The following is a 12285-nucleotide window of genomic DNA, read 5'->3' on the forward strand; positions in this document are numbered from 1 at the left end:
AATCTTATAGTTATGCCCCCTTGCAACAGCTACATCCACCCGAGGAAATAGTCTCTGAACGTCCACTCTATCTATCCCCCTCATCATCTTACAAACCTCTATTAAGTCGCCTCTCATCCTCCTCCGCTCCAAAGAGAAAAGCCCTAGTTCCCTCAACCTTTCCTCATAAGACCTATCCTGCAAACCAGGCAGCATCCTGGTAAATCTCCTTTGCACCCTTTCCAATGCTTCCACATCCTTCCTATAATGAGGTGACCAGAACTGCACACAATACTCCAAATGTGGTCTCACCAGGGTCATATATAGTTGCAGCATAACCTCGCGACTCTTAAACTCAATCCCCCTGTTAATGAAATGAAATGAAAATGAAATGAAAATCGCTTATTGTCACAAATAGGCTTCAATGAAGTTACTGTGAAAAGCCCCTAGTCACCACATTCCGGTGCCTGTCCGGGGAGGCTGGTACGGGAATTGAACCGTGCTGCTGGCCTGCCTTGGTCTGCTTTAAAAGCCAGCGATTTAGCCCAGCGTGCTAAACCATCCCCTAAAGTGACGTTCCCTGACCGGGAATCGAACCCGGGCCGCGGCGGTGAGAGCACCAAATCCTAACCATTAGACCACCAGGGAAAATTAATGGCATCTGACTTGAATTGAAATGAAAATTGCTTATTGTCACAAGTTGGCTTCAAATGAAATTACTGTGAAAAGCCCCTAGCCGCCACATTCCAGCGCCTGTTCGGGGAGGCTGGTATGGGAATTGAACCATGCTGCTAGCCTGTCTTGGTCTGCTTGAAAAGCCAGCTCTTTAGCCCTGTGCTAAACCAGCCCTTATAATAAACGCGAACACATTATAAGCCTTCTTCGCGGCTCTATCCACTTGAGTGGCAACCTTCAGAGATCTGAGGACTGGAACCCCAAGATCTCTCTGTTCCTCCACATTCCTCAGAACCCTGCTGTTGACCCTGTAATCCTCATTCAAATTTTTTCTACCAAAATGAATCACCTCGCACTTATCAGGGTTAAACTCCATCTCCCATTTTTCGGCCCAGCTCTGCATCCTATCAATGTCTCTTTGCAGTCTACAACAGCCCACCACCTCATCCACTACTCCACCAATCTTGGTGTCATCATCAAATTTACTGACCCACCCTTCAGCCCCCTCCTTCAAGTCATTGATAAAAATCACAAATAGCGGGGGACCCAGCACTGATCCCTGTGGTACACCGCTGGTAACTGGTCTCCAGTCTGAACATTTTCCATCCACCACCACCCTCTGTCTTCTATGTGATAGCCAGTTACTTATCTAATTGGCCAAATTTCCCTCTTTCCCCACCTCCTTACTTTCTTCATGAGCCGACCATGGGGAACCGTATCAAATGCCTAACTAAAATCCATGTATACGACATCAACTGCTCTACCTTCATCTACACACTTAGTTACCTCCTCAAAGAATTCAATCAAATTTGTGAGGCAAGATTTACCCTTCACGAATCCGTGTTGGCTATCCCGGATTAAGCTGCATCTTTCCAAATGGTCATAAATCCTATGCTTCAGGACCTTTTCCATTCCTTACCGACCACCGGAGTAAGACTAACTGGCCTATAATTACCAGGGTCACTCCTATTCCCTTTCTTGAACAGAGGAACAACATTTGCCACTCTCCAGTCCTCTGGCACTATCCCCGTGGACAGGGAGGGCCCAAAGATCAAAGCCAAAGGCTCTGCAATCTCATCCCTTGCCTCCCAAAGAATCCTTGGATATATTCCATCTGGCCGAGGGGACTTGTCGACTCTCAGGTTTTTCAAAATTGCTAATACATCCTTCCTCAGAACATCTACGTCCTCCAACCTACCCGCCTGTATCACACTCTCATCCTCAAAAACATGGCCCCTCTCCTTGGTGAACACTGAAGAAAAGTATTCATTCAACGCCTCTCCTATTCCTTCTGACTCCACTGACTTCTGACGCTACTGTCCTTGACCGGCCCTACCCTCACCCTGGTCATTCTTTTATTTCTCACATAAGAATAAAAAGCCTTGGGGTTTTCCTTGATCCGACCCGCCAAGGACTTCTCATGCCTCCTCCTAGGTCTCCTAAGCCCTTTTTTTTTTTTTTTAGCTCATTCCTTGCTACCTTGTAACCCTCAAAGGTTAAAAGCATTCAGCCTCCTACCTGTACTTCAATACTTCAGAAGGCAATGAAATTGATTGTGTCAAAACCACTTCAAAATGTTTCCACCAATATAAAGACATTACACGCACCTCACCTCACAGATCTTTGAACTAATCTCACTGACAGACTTTTTAAAGGGTTTAGGGGTGCAGATAAGAACATTTCCACTTAATTATTAGGGTTGCGTGTTTATGGGGTAATGAGTGACTGCCTAAATGGTATAGGGGTACAGATGATTATATTATCACTTTATTCTGGGAAAACTGATACTATTACACACTGATTAACTGTTTAAGGGCTGCCATTGGGGAGAGCAACCAAATGAGTCCCTTTCCAAGGAAGACCCCTGGGCTGAGCCCCACCAGCACAGCACAAGCACCCCTGACCCAATGAAAGACACCCACCCTTTTGGCTCCCTGCTGGCAATTGTTGGGAAGGTATTTATCACCTTGCCAACACTTGGACTGCGAGCTGCCAGATCCATGCTCCTCAATACTTGCACCACTTTACACCAGCGGGACTCTCGGCCTGGCTTGTGAATGGTGCAGCCTGCACGCCAATGACATGCAAAATCTCTCCAAAGAGCTATTTGCATGGTCCCAGGGAGCCTTGGTGGGAAGTTTGACTGGGTCATCAGGAAAACTGCTAGAGTTGGCAGGGTGGGCACGGAGACACAAACGGCTTGCATACTGGCACAAATCCTGATTTTTCCCTCCTGCGGGTTTCCCCACCTATGATTTAAATGTTTTTATTGAGATTTTACATTTTATACACTGTACATTCGTAAGGATATATGCGTCAGTTGCAATAACCAAGTCATTTTCCTCTGTACCAATCCCCCCTCCCTCCCCCCTTTAAGTCCCCCACCCTGACCCTCCCTTTGGTGTTTCAGGGTCCTTCCCTGGGCTGCTTATCGTACAATGGGCAGTTATCTGCTACTTACATGTCTCCCCCTTCCCTTCCCCATTTTGTCGATTCGTTTCTCTGTCATGTGAGAGTACCTTTAAGAAATGGATGTTTATAAAATAGCTGTAGTGGATGCACCTTTAATGGGAGGTGGCAGATGGAGTTTAATGCGGAAAAGTGTGAGGTGGTTCACTTTGGAAGGAGTAACAGGAATGCAGAGTACTGGGCTAATGGCAAGATTCTTGGTAGTGTAGATGAACAGAGATATCTCGGCATCCAGGTACATAAATCCCTGAAAGTTGCCACCCAGGTTAATAGGGCTGTTAAGAAGGCATATGGTGTGCTAGCCTTTATAAGCAGGGGGATTGAGTTTCGGAACCACAAGGTCATGCTGCAGCTATACATAACTCTGGTGCGGCCGCACCTGGAGTACTGCGTGCAGTTCTGGTCACCACATTATAGGAAGGATGTGGAAGCTTTGGAAAGGGTTCAGAGGAGATTTACTAGGATGTTGCCTGGTATGGATGGAAGGTCTTACAAGGAAAGGCTCAGGGACTTGAGGTTGTTTTCGTTAGAGAGGAGAAGGCTGAGAGGTGACTTAATAGAGACATATAAGATAGTCAGAGGGTTAGATAGGGTGGACAGTGAGAGTCCTTTTCCTCGGATGGTGATGACCAACACGAGGGGACATAGCTTTAAATTGAGGGGTGATAGATATAGGACAGATATCAGAGGCAGTTTCTTTACTCAGAGAGTAGTAGGGGTGTGGAACGCCCTGCCTGCAACAGTAGTAGACTCGCCAACTTTAAGGGCATTTAAGTGGTCACTGGATAGACATATGGATGAAAATAGAATAGTGTAGGTCAGATAGGCTTCAGATGGTTTCACAGGTCAGCGCAACATCGAGGGCCGAAGGGCCCGTACTACGCTGTAGTGTTCTATGTTCTATGGGTGTTTATCAGTGATGTCAGAGTGTGGGTGGAGCTGGGCTGTCTGTCTGCTTTTACTTTCGCTTAGGATTGTCTGCTACAGGGCGTGTTTTAGTTTTGTTTTGAGAGCTGGATAGCTGCAGTCACAGCAAGAAGGTGTATTAGTCTCTCTCTCTGCAATCTAAATACTGTCTCCAGATCCTTTGGTGATTAAAAATAATACCTGTTTCTGTAGAGAAGTTAAACCTGATGGCTTTCTGTAGAAAGGTTTTTTTTTGTCTTATGGATGTTGCAAGGAAAGATTAAGAGTTACTTATAGAGTACTGTATTCTTTGGGGGATTTATTGGTGTTGATAGTTGTTAAGATGTTTACTGTGGGTTTGTAAAGTGTCAACTGATTTCATAAATAAACATTGATTTAATTTAAATGTACTGTAGATCTCGGTTGAATCACACCTGTAAAGTAGGTCTCTGTGCTCCCCATAACCACAATCTATTAAAAGTTGTGGGTCAGGTGAACTCCATGACACACTTTGGGGTTCTCTCAACCCTGGCCCATAACATTTCCACCCCTCCCCTATCCTGTTATCGGCATTTATAAGGGGGATGTTTCTAGTGGCCTTTTTCTAGGCCACTTGATCACTAATTCGGCCATTTACCAGCCTCCCCTACCCTCCCTTCCCTGTCTGTTCACCGTGGTCCCGTTGCCAGATGTGCGTCCTCCCTCCCTCCCCCCACTCTATTGGCTCTTGGCCTCGAACAGGTCCTTGAACAAGTTGATGAATGGCCTCCACGTTTTGTGATAGCATCCTCTGACCCTCGGGTAGCGAACTTGATCTTTTCCCGGTGGAGAAATTCTGACAGGTCTGCAAGCCCGCCTGCAGCTGTTGGTGGTGCTGCTCATCGGCAGCCAAGCAGGATTCTCCAGTGGGCTACTGGGAAAGCAAAGAGCGGCACGGTGGCACAGTGGTTAGCACTGCTCCCTATGGCGCCGAGGTCCCGGGTTCGATCCCAACCCCTGGTGTTGATTGGTGTTTATTGGTGTTGATAGTTGTTAAGATGTTTACTGTGGGTTTGTAAAGTGTTAACTGATTTCATAAATAAACATTGATTAATTTAAATGTACTGTAGATCGTGTGGAGTTTGCACATTCTCCCCGTGTCTGCATGGGTTTCGCCCTCACAACCCAAAGATGTGCAAGGTAGGTGGATTGGCCATGCTAAATTGCCCCTTAATTGGAAATAAAATAATTGGATGCTCTAAATTTATTTTTAAAAAGGAACTGATTCTGATGAACGAAAGTGAGGTGGTGGGGGAGAAGGCCAAGAGGGGTGGTGGAGGGGGGGGGGGGAGGGAAAGGGGGGAAGGGGGAGAGGTTGTTGCGACATGGCAGGGGGTGAGAGATGACATGGTCAGGGGCGGAGAAAGGGGCCATCTGGGATGGGCTAGGTATAGGGTGGTATTAAGGGGGCAATAGTTAAGTGGGGAAGATGATGGATGGTAGAGGGGATTGGAGACATAAGCCTCCGGTAAGGCTGGTAACGTGGAACGTCCTGGAACTGATTGGGCCGGTTAAAAGGTCGCAGATGCTTGCGCACCTCAGGAGCTTGAAATCGGGTCTGCTCTTCCTCCAGGACACGCATCTCCATGTGAAGGACCAGGTTAGGCTAAAGAAGGGGTGGGTCGGGCAGGTTTTTCACTCAGGGTTTGATTCGAAATCGAAGAGTGGTGATTTTAATTAGCAAAATAATGGGATTTGTGAGTGTGAAGGTGGTGAGGGATCCGGGTGGGAGGTATGTGATTGTGAGTGAGGTATTGGAGGGGGCACCAGTAGTGTTGGTAAATGTGTATGCCCCAAATTGGGATGATGTGGGTTTTATGAGGGGGTTGGTGGCAGTGATCCCGGATTTGACCACACACCAGGTGATCAGGGAAGGAGATTTCAACTGTGTCTAAGAGCCGAGGGTGGATAGGTCGAGCCCCAGGTCGATGCGTAGGGGACGAATGGCAAGGGAGCTGGGAGGTTTTATGGAGAGGATGGGTATGGTGGATCCATGGTGCTTTCAGAACCCAGGGGGGAGTATTCCTTCTTTTCACACGTCCATAAGATGTATTCGAAGATTGATTACTTTGTAGTGAGTCGGGACATTTTGGTTGGGGTGGAGGGGGTAGAGCATGCGGGGATAGTTATCTCGGACCATGCACCCCACTGGTTGGAAATTCGGTTTAGATCAGGACAGGGTGGAGGTTTGACTCGGGGTTGTTGGCGGATGGAGGGTTTTTTTGATAAGGTGGGGGCGGTGAATAAGGAATATGTGGAGTTGAATCAGAATGACAAGCTGTCGGTGGCCATTTTTTGGAATGCACTGAAGGCAGTGGTCTGGGGGAAAATTGTTTTGTTTAAGGCTCGTGCGCTTAGGGAAAGGAGGGAGGAACATAACCGTCTCATTAGCGAGATAGTGGAGGTGGACAGGGAATAATCGAGGGTGCCCACCGTGGAAGGATTGGTGAGGAGGAAAAAGTTGCAGGGGCAGTTTGACAGGCTGACAACAGGGAGGGCGGAAGGGCAACTGCATCGGGCAAGAGGGGTGCAATATGAATATGGGGAGAAGACGAGCTGCATGCTGGCGCCTCAGCTGCGGAGGCAGGCTGCGTCCAGGGAAATATTGAAGATACGGATTGGGTCTGGGGATGTGGTGTCGGAGCCAGATAAGATAAATGAGGCATTTAGGGAGTACTACCAGGGGCTTTGCAAGGCAGACCCGGGGGAGAGGGGGGGGGGGAGGGGGACATGGGGCAGTTTGTGGACGAGCATTGGAGGAGCCCCTGGGGCTGAGGGAGGTGCTGGATAGTACTGGATAGAAGTCGGGGTAGGCCCCTGGGCCGGACGGGTACCCGGTGGAATTTTATTAGGAATTTGCGCAGGACCTGGCACCACATCTGTTGGGGGTGTTTAATGAAGCGCTGGAGGAGGGGGAGTTGCCGGAGTAGATGACACAGGCAGTAATCACACTAATCCCAAAAAAGGGAAAGGACACGGTGGAATGTGGGTCGCATAGGCCAATATTACTAGTGAACATGGATGTGAAAGTATTGGCTAAGTTGATGGCGGGGAGGATGGTGTCCCGGGGGTGGTTGCAGAAGATCAAAGAGGCTTCGTGAAGGGCAGGCAGCTCGCGAGTAATATAAGACGGCTGTTGAATGTGGTGATGAATCCATCAGGGGCTCTAGGATCGGAGGTGGTGGTGTCCATGATCGCGGAGGAGGTATTTGATTGTGTGGAGTGGCGGTACTTGTTCGAGGGTAGGTTTTGGGTAGATTTGGGTTTAGGCCAAGATTTGTGGCATGAGTCCAGTTGCTGTATGTGGCACCAAGGGAGAGGTTGAGGACGAATGATATGAGTTCACGAACCGTGTCTTACACAGGGATACAAGGCAGGGGTGCCCGCTATAGCCGTTGCTGTTTGCACTGGACGTAGAGCCTTTGCCGATGGCTCTCAGGGTGTAGGTGGAGTGGCGGGGGATTATGAGGGGACAGAGGGAGCATTGGTGTCGCTCTATGCCGATGACCTTTTGCTGAATGTTTTGGATCCGTTGGAGAGTATGGGAAGGATTATGGGCCTGCTGGGAAAGTTTGGAGGGTTCTCGGGGTACAAACTAAATGTTGGGAAAAGCGAGGTATTCCCGGTGAATCCGCTGGGACAGCGATCTAATTTAGGGGCGATGCCATTTACGGTAGCAAGGGATAAGATTAGGTATTTGGGGATTCAGGTAACGAGGGAATGGACGGGACTCCATAAGTGGAACTTAGCGAAGCTGGTGGAGGTGGTCAGGGAGGATCTTAAGAGGTGGGATACACTGCACTTAACGTTGGCGTTGGCGGGGAGGGTCTAAATGGTGAAATTGAATATTTGGCTCACGGTCTTGTTTATATTTCAGGCTCTCCCGAACTTTATATCAAAGGCCTTTTTTCGGAAAGTGGACACGATCATTCCGGACATTGTAAGTGCGGGGAAGGTTCCGAGGGTAGGGAGGACCACGCTACAGATGCAGAGGCAGCAGGGGGATTGGCATTGCTGAACTTGCTTCATCATTATTGGGCGCCGAATGTGGGCAAGGTGCGGCAATGGTGGGAAGGAGAAGGGGTAGAGTGGTTTAGGATGGAGGAGGAATCTTGTAAGAGGTTTAGTTTGAGGGCTATGGTGATGGCAGCATTGCCAATGCCTCCAAGTAAATATTCAGGGAGCCGGGTGGTGTAATCCACAGTGAAGATATGGAATCAGTTGAGGAGGCATTTTAGGGTGAAAGAGATGTGGATGCTAACGCCACTGTCCGAGAATCACGGGGGGGTGGGGGGGGTGGTGGATAGTGTATAGAGGAGGTGGAGGGATGTGGGGCTAGTCAAGGTGAGGGATCTGTATTTGGAGGAAGGGTTCACCAGTCTAGAGGAGCTAAGGGAGTGGGTAGTGCTGCCGAGGGGGAGGGAGTTCAGGTATCTACAGGTTAGAGGCTTTGCGCGAAGGTCTGGAGGGGGTTCCCTAGGTTGCCGGGATACACCCTGCTGGAGCGACTGCTGCTTCCAGATGTGGAAGGGAGGGAAGAGTTGGGGGTATATACAAGTGACTGGGGGAGGAGGGAGGCGCGTGGGTGGTGAAGATCAAGGAGAAATGGGAAGCGGAGTTTGGAGGGGAGATCAATTGGAGAGTATGGAGTGAGGCATTGCGAAGGGTAAACGGGACCTCCTCTTGTGCAAGGATGAGCCTGATACAGTTTAAGGTGGCGCACAGGGTGTATATGACTCGGGCGAGTATGAGTGGGTTCTTTCAGGGGTAGCAGATGAATGTGAGAGGTGTGGGCGGGGGTCAGCTAATCATGCGCACATGTTTTGGGCTTGCGAAAAATTGGGAAGATTCTGGGCCGGTGAGTTCGCGGTCTTAGCCAGGATATTGGAGGAGGGAGTGGACCCGGACCCTTTGGTGGCGATATTTGAGGTATCAGAGATGCCGGAGGTCATGGAGAGGAGCAAGGCCGATATCATGGCCTTCGCCTCTCTGATTGCATAGCGGCGAATTTTGCTGGAGTGGCGGTTGGCATCGCCACTGGGGGCAGCGACTTGGTTGGGTGACCTGTACGACTTCCTGCGGTTGGAGAAGTTAAAGTATGAGTTAAGGGGCTCAGCAGGAGGTTTGAGAAAAAGTGGGGGATGTTTGTGACCGTGTATGAGGAGCTATTCGTTGCAGGGGTGTGGGAGGAGGGGGGCAGGGGGAGAGGGTGAAAAAGGGGAAAGCTCTGTACAGAGTTGATTGCTGTGAAGTATGATTCCCGAGGTGTTTATTTGCTGTAACCTGTTTTGATACATGTTTGTAATAAAATACATTTTTTTTAAATGGCTGGAATTAAAAGTCTACTAATGACCATGAAATTATTTTTGTAAAAACTATACCTGATTTCTAATGTCTTCAAATATAAAACTACCTTGGTTTTCCTAACACTTAGTTTCATGTTTATTTTTTCCCTTTAAATCCATCTTGCCTTGAAATCTGCTAACTCAATACCTATCTCACATTACTGAGCATACTTATATATTAATGTTTCATCCCACAATTACTAACCACATTTACCAGTATTTTTAAGGTCCTGAATAATCTACAAAACATTAAAGATTAATGGTGCGAATAATATAAAAATAAGAATCTGTTATTAATCAGCATTAATTCTGGGTCAACAAAATGTAGGAATTTTTATTGTAAAGGTGATTGGTTGGATTACATGACATGAAGAATAATGATTGCATTTTGATAGAATTCACATGGCAAAAGGAGGCCATTCGGCCCATCGAGTCTGCACCAGCCCTTGTAAAGAGCACCCTACTCAAGCCCAGAGCTCCACCACACCCCCACAACCCAGTAACCCCAACTCATCTTTTTGGACACCAAGGGTCAATTGAGCATGGCCAATCCACCTAACCTGCACATCTTTGGACTGTGGGAGGAAACCGGAGCACCTGGAAGAAACTCATGCAGACACGGGGAGAACATGCCGACTCTGCAAAGTGACCCAAGCCAGCAATCGAACCTGCGACCCTGGAGCTGTGAAGCAGCAGTTCTAACCACTGTGCTACTTAATTTGCTAATTAGGTTATTGGTGTTAGTGGTTTTTGGTTCCGTCACTCGGATTTCTGACAGTAATGCTCCAAGCTATGTAGTCCTTTAAATACTAATTTTCATTTGATTAAATCGCAATTAGACACCATTGGATAGAGAGAGTTTTGTGAAGATGGCGCACCGTTCTCTAGCAGTGACGAAATTGCCGTCACACAATAAGAGGGACAAAGGCAAGAATTATTGTCATGTGAAAGTCCATTTAAGAAAAGTGTGTTTTATTAAATGGCTGCTGTGATGTCATTGTGTGGGTGGAGCTGGAATGTGAGTCTGTTTTTTTTACTTGTTTTGAGCTGGAAGCTCTGTTTTAGTTTCGCTTTCAGGTGGAGAGCTGCATTCAAACCAATCAGATGTATACTGGTCTCTCTATGTTAAACAAGATGTTTAGATCACTTGATAATTTAAAAGTGATAACTGTTCTCTGTGGAGAATTCAAACCTACTGTCTTTGTTCATAAGTGTTTTGGCTGATGGATGTTGTTAGGAAAGTTACTAAGGGTTACCTATAGAGTACTGTATATTTTTTGGAGGGGCTATCAGTGTTGGTAGTTGGTAAGATATTTACTGTGGGTTTATAAAATGTTAACTTGCTTCATAGAATAAACATTGTTTTGTTTTAAAAATACTGTAGATCTCTGTTGCATCACACCTGTAAAGTGGGCCCTTGTGCTCCCCAGAACCAAAATCTATTAAAAGTTCTGGATCAGGTGAACTGAGGTCAGGTGGGTCAGGTATATGTAGAACACAGAACTGTACAGCACAGTACAGGCCCTTCGGCCCACGATTGTGTGGCAAACTAGTCTGAAACTAAGATCAAATCAACCTACTCCCAATCATTCTGGTTCACTCCATATGCCTATCCAATAACCGCATGAAACTTCCTAAAGTGTCCGACTCCACTACCATAGCTGGGAGTGTGTTCCGTGCCCCAACCACTCTCTGAGTAGAGAACCTACCTCTGACATCCCTCCTATATCTTCCACCATGAATCTTATAGTTATGCCCCCATGTAACAGCTACATCCACCCGAGGAAAAAGTCGCTGAACGTCCACTCTATCTATCCTTCTCATCATCTTATACACCCCGATTAAGTCACCTCTCATCCTCCTTCGCTCCAATGAGAAAAGCCTTAGCTCCCTCAACCTTTCCTCATAGACCTACCCTCCAATCCAGGCAGCATCCTGGTAAATCTCCTTTGCTCCCTTTCCAATGCTTCCACATCCTTCCTATAATGAGGTGACCAGAACTGCACACAATACTCCAAATGTGGTCTCACCAGGGTCATATATAGTTGCAGCATAACCCCGCGACTCTTAAACTCAAGCCCCCTGTTAATAAAAGCTAACACACTATAAGCCTTCTTCACGACTCTATCCACTTGAGTGGCAACCTTCAGAGATCTGTGGACATGAACCCCAAGATCTCTCTGTTACTCCACATTCTTCAGAATCCTGCCGTTAACCCTGTAATCCGCATTCAAATGTGTCCTACCAAAATGAATCACCTCACACTTATCAGTTTTAAACTCCACCTGCCACTTTTCAGCCCAGCTCTGCATCCTATCAATGTCTCTTTGCAGCCTACAACAGCCCTCCACATTATCTACTAATCCACCAATCTTGTTGTCATCAGCAAATTTATTGACCCACCCTTCAGGCCCCTCCTCCAAGTCATTGATAAAAATCACAAATAGCAGAGGACCCAGCACTGATCCCTGTGATACACTGATGATGACTGGCCTCCAGGATGAAAATTTACCATCTACCACCACCCTCTGTCTTCTATGTGATAGCCAGTTACTGATCCAATCAGCCAAATTTCCCTCTATGCCATGCCTCCTTACTTTCTGCATGAGCCGACCATGGGGCACCTTATCAAACGCCTTACTAAAATCCATGTATACGACATCAACTGCTCGACCTTCATCTATGTACTTAGTTACCTCCTCAAAGAATACAATCAAACTTGGGAGGCAAGACTTACCCCTCACAAATCCCTCCACATGTATACTTCGGTGTCCTCTAAACCCTGGCCCATAACATTATAAATACAGTACTTTATTTCTCATTTGCTTCAGTCATTTGTAAAGTTACTGAAACTTCACCATATTCCACACAG

At 47.3% G+C, this 12285-nt stretch overlaps 1 non-coding gene across 1 annotated transcript; it reads right to left on the reverse strand.

Annotated features, from left to right (window-relative positions):
- Positions 1-555: 555 nt before the first annotated feature.
- On the reverse strand, positions 556-627 carry trnae-cuc. Its single transcript has one exon. It is a non-coding gene; the product is annotated as a tRNA-Glu (tRNA).
- Positions 628-12285: the final 11658 nt, after the last annotated feature.

The sequence above is a fragment of the Scyliorhinus canicula genome, chromosome 9 (assembly GCF_902713615.1).
Source record: "Scyliorhinus canicula chromosome 9, sScyCan1.1, whole genome shotgun sequence".
Lineage (NCBI taxonomy): Eukaryota > Metazoa > Chordata > Chondrichthyes > Carcharhiniformes > Scyliorhinidae > Scyliorhinus > Scyliorhinus canicula.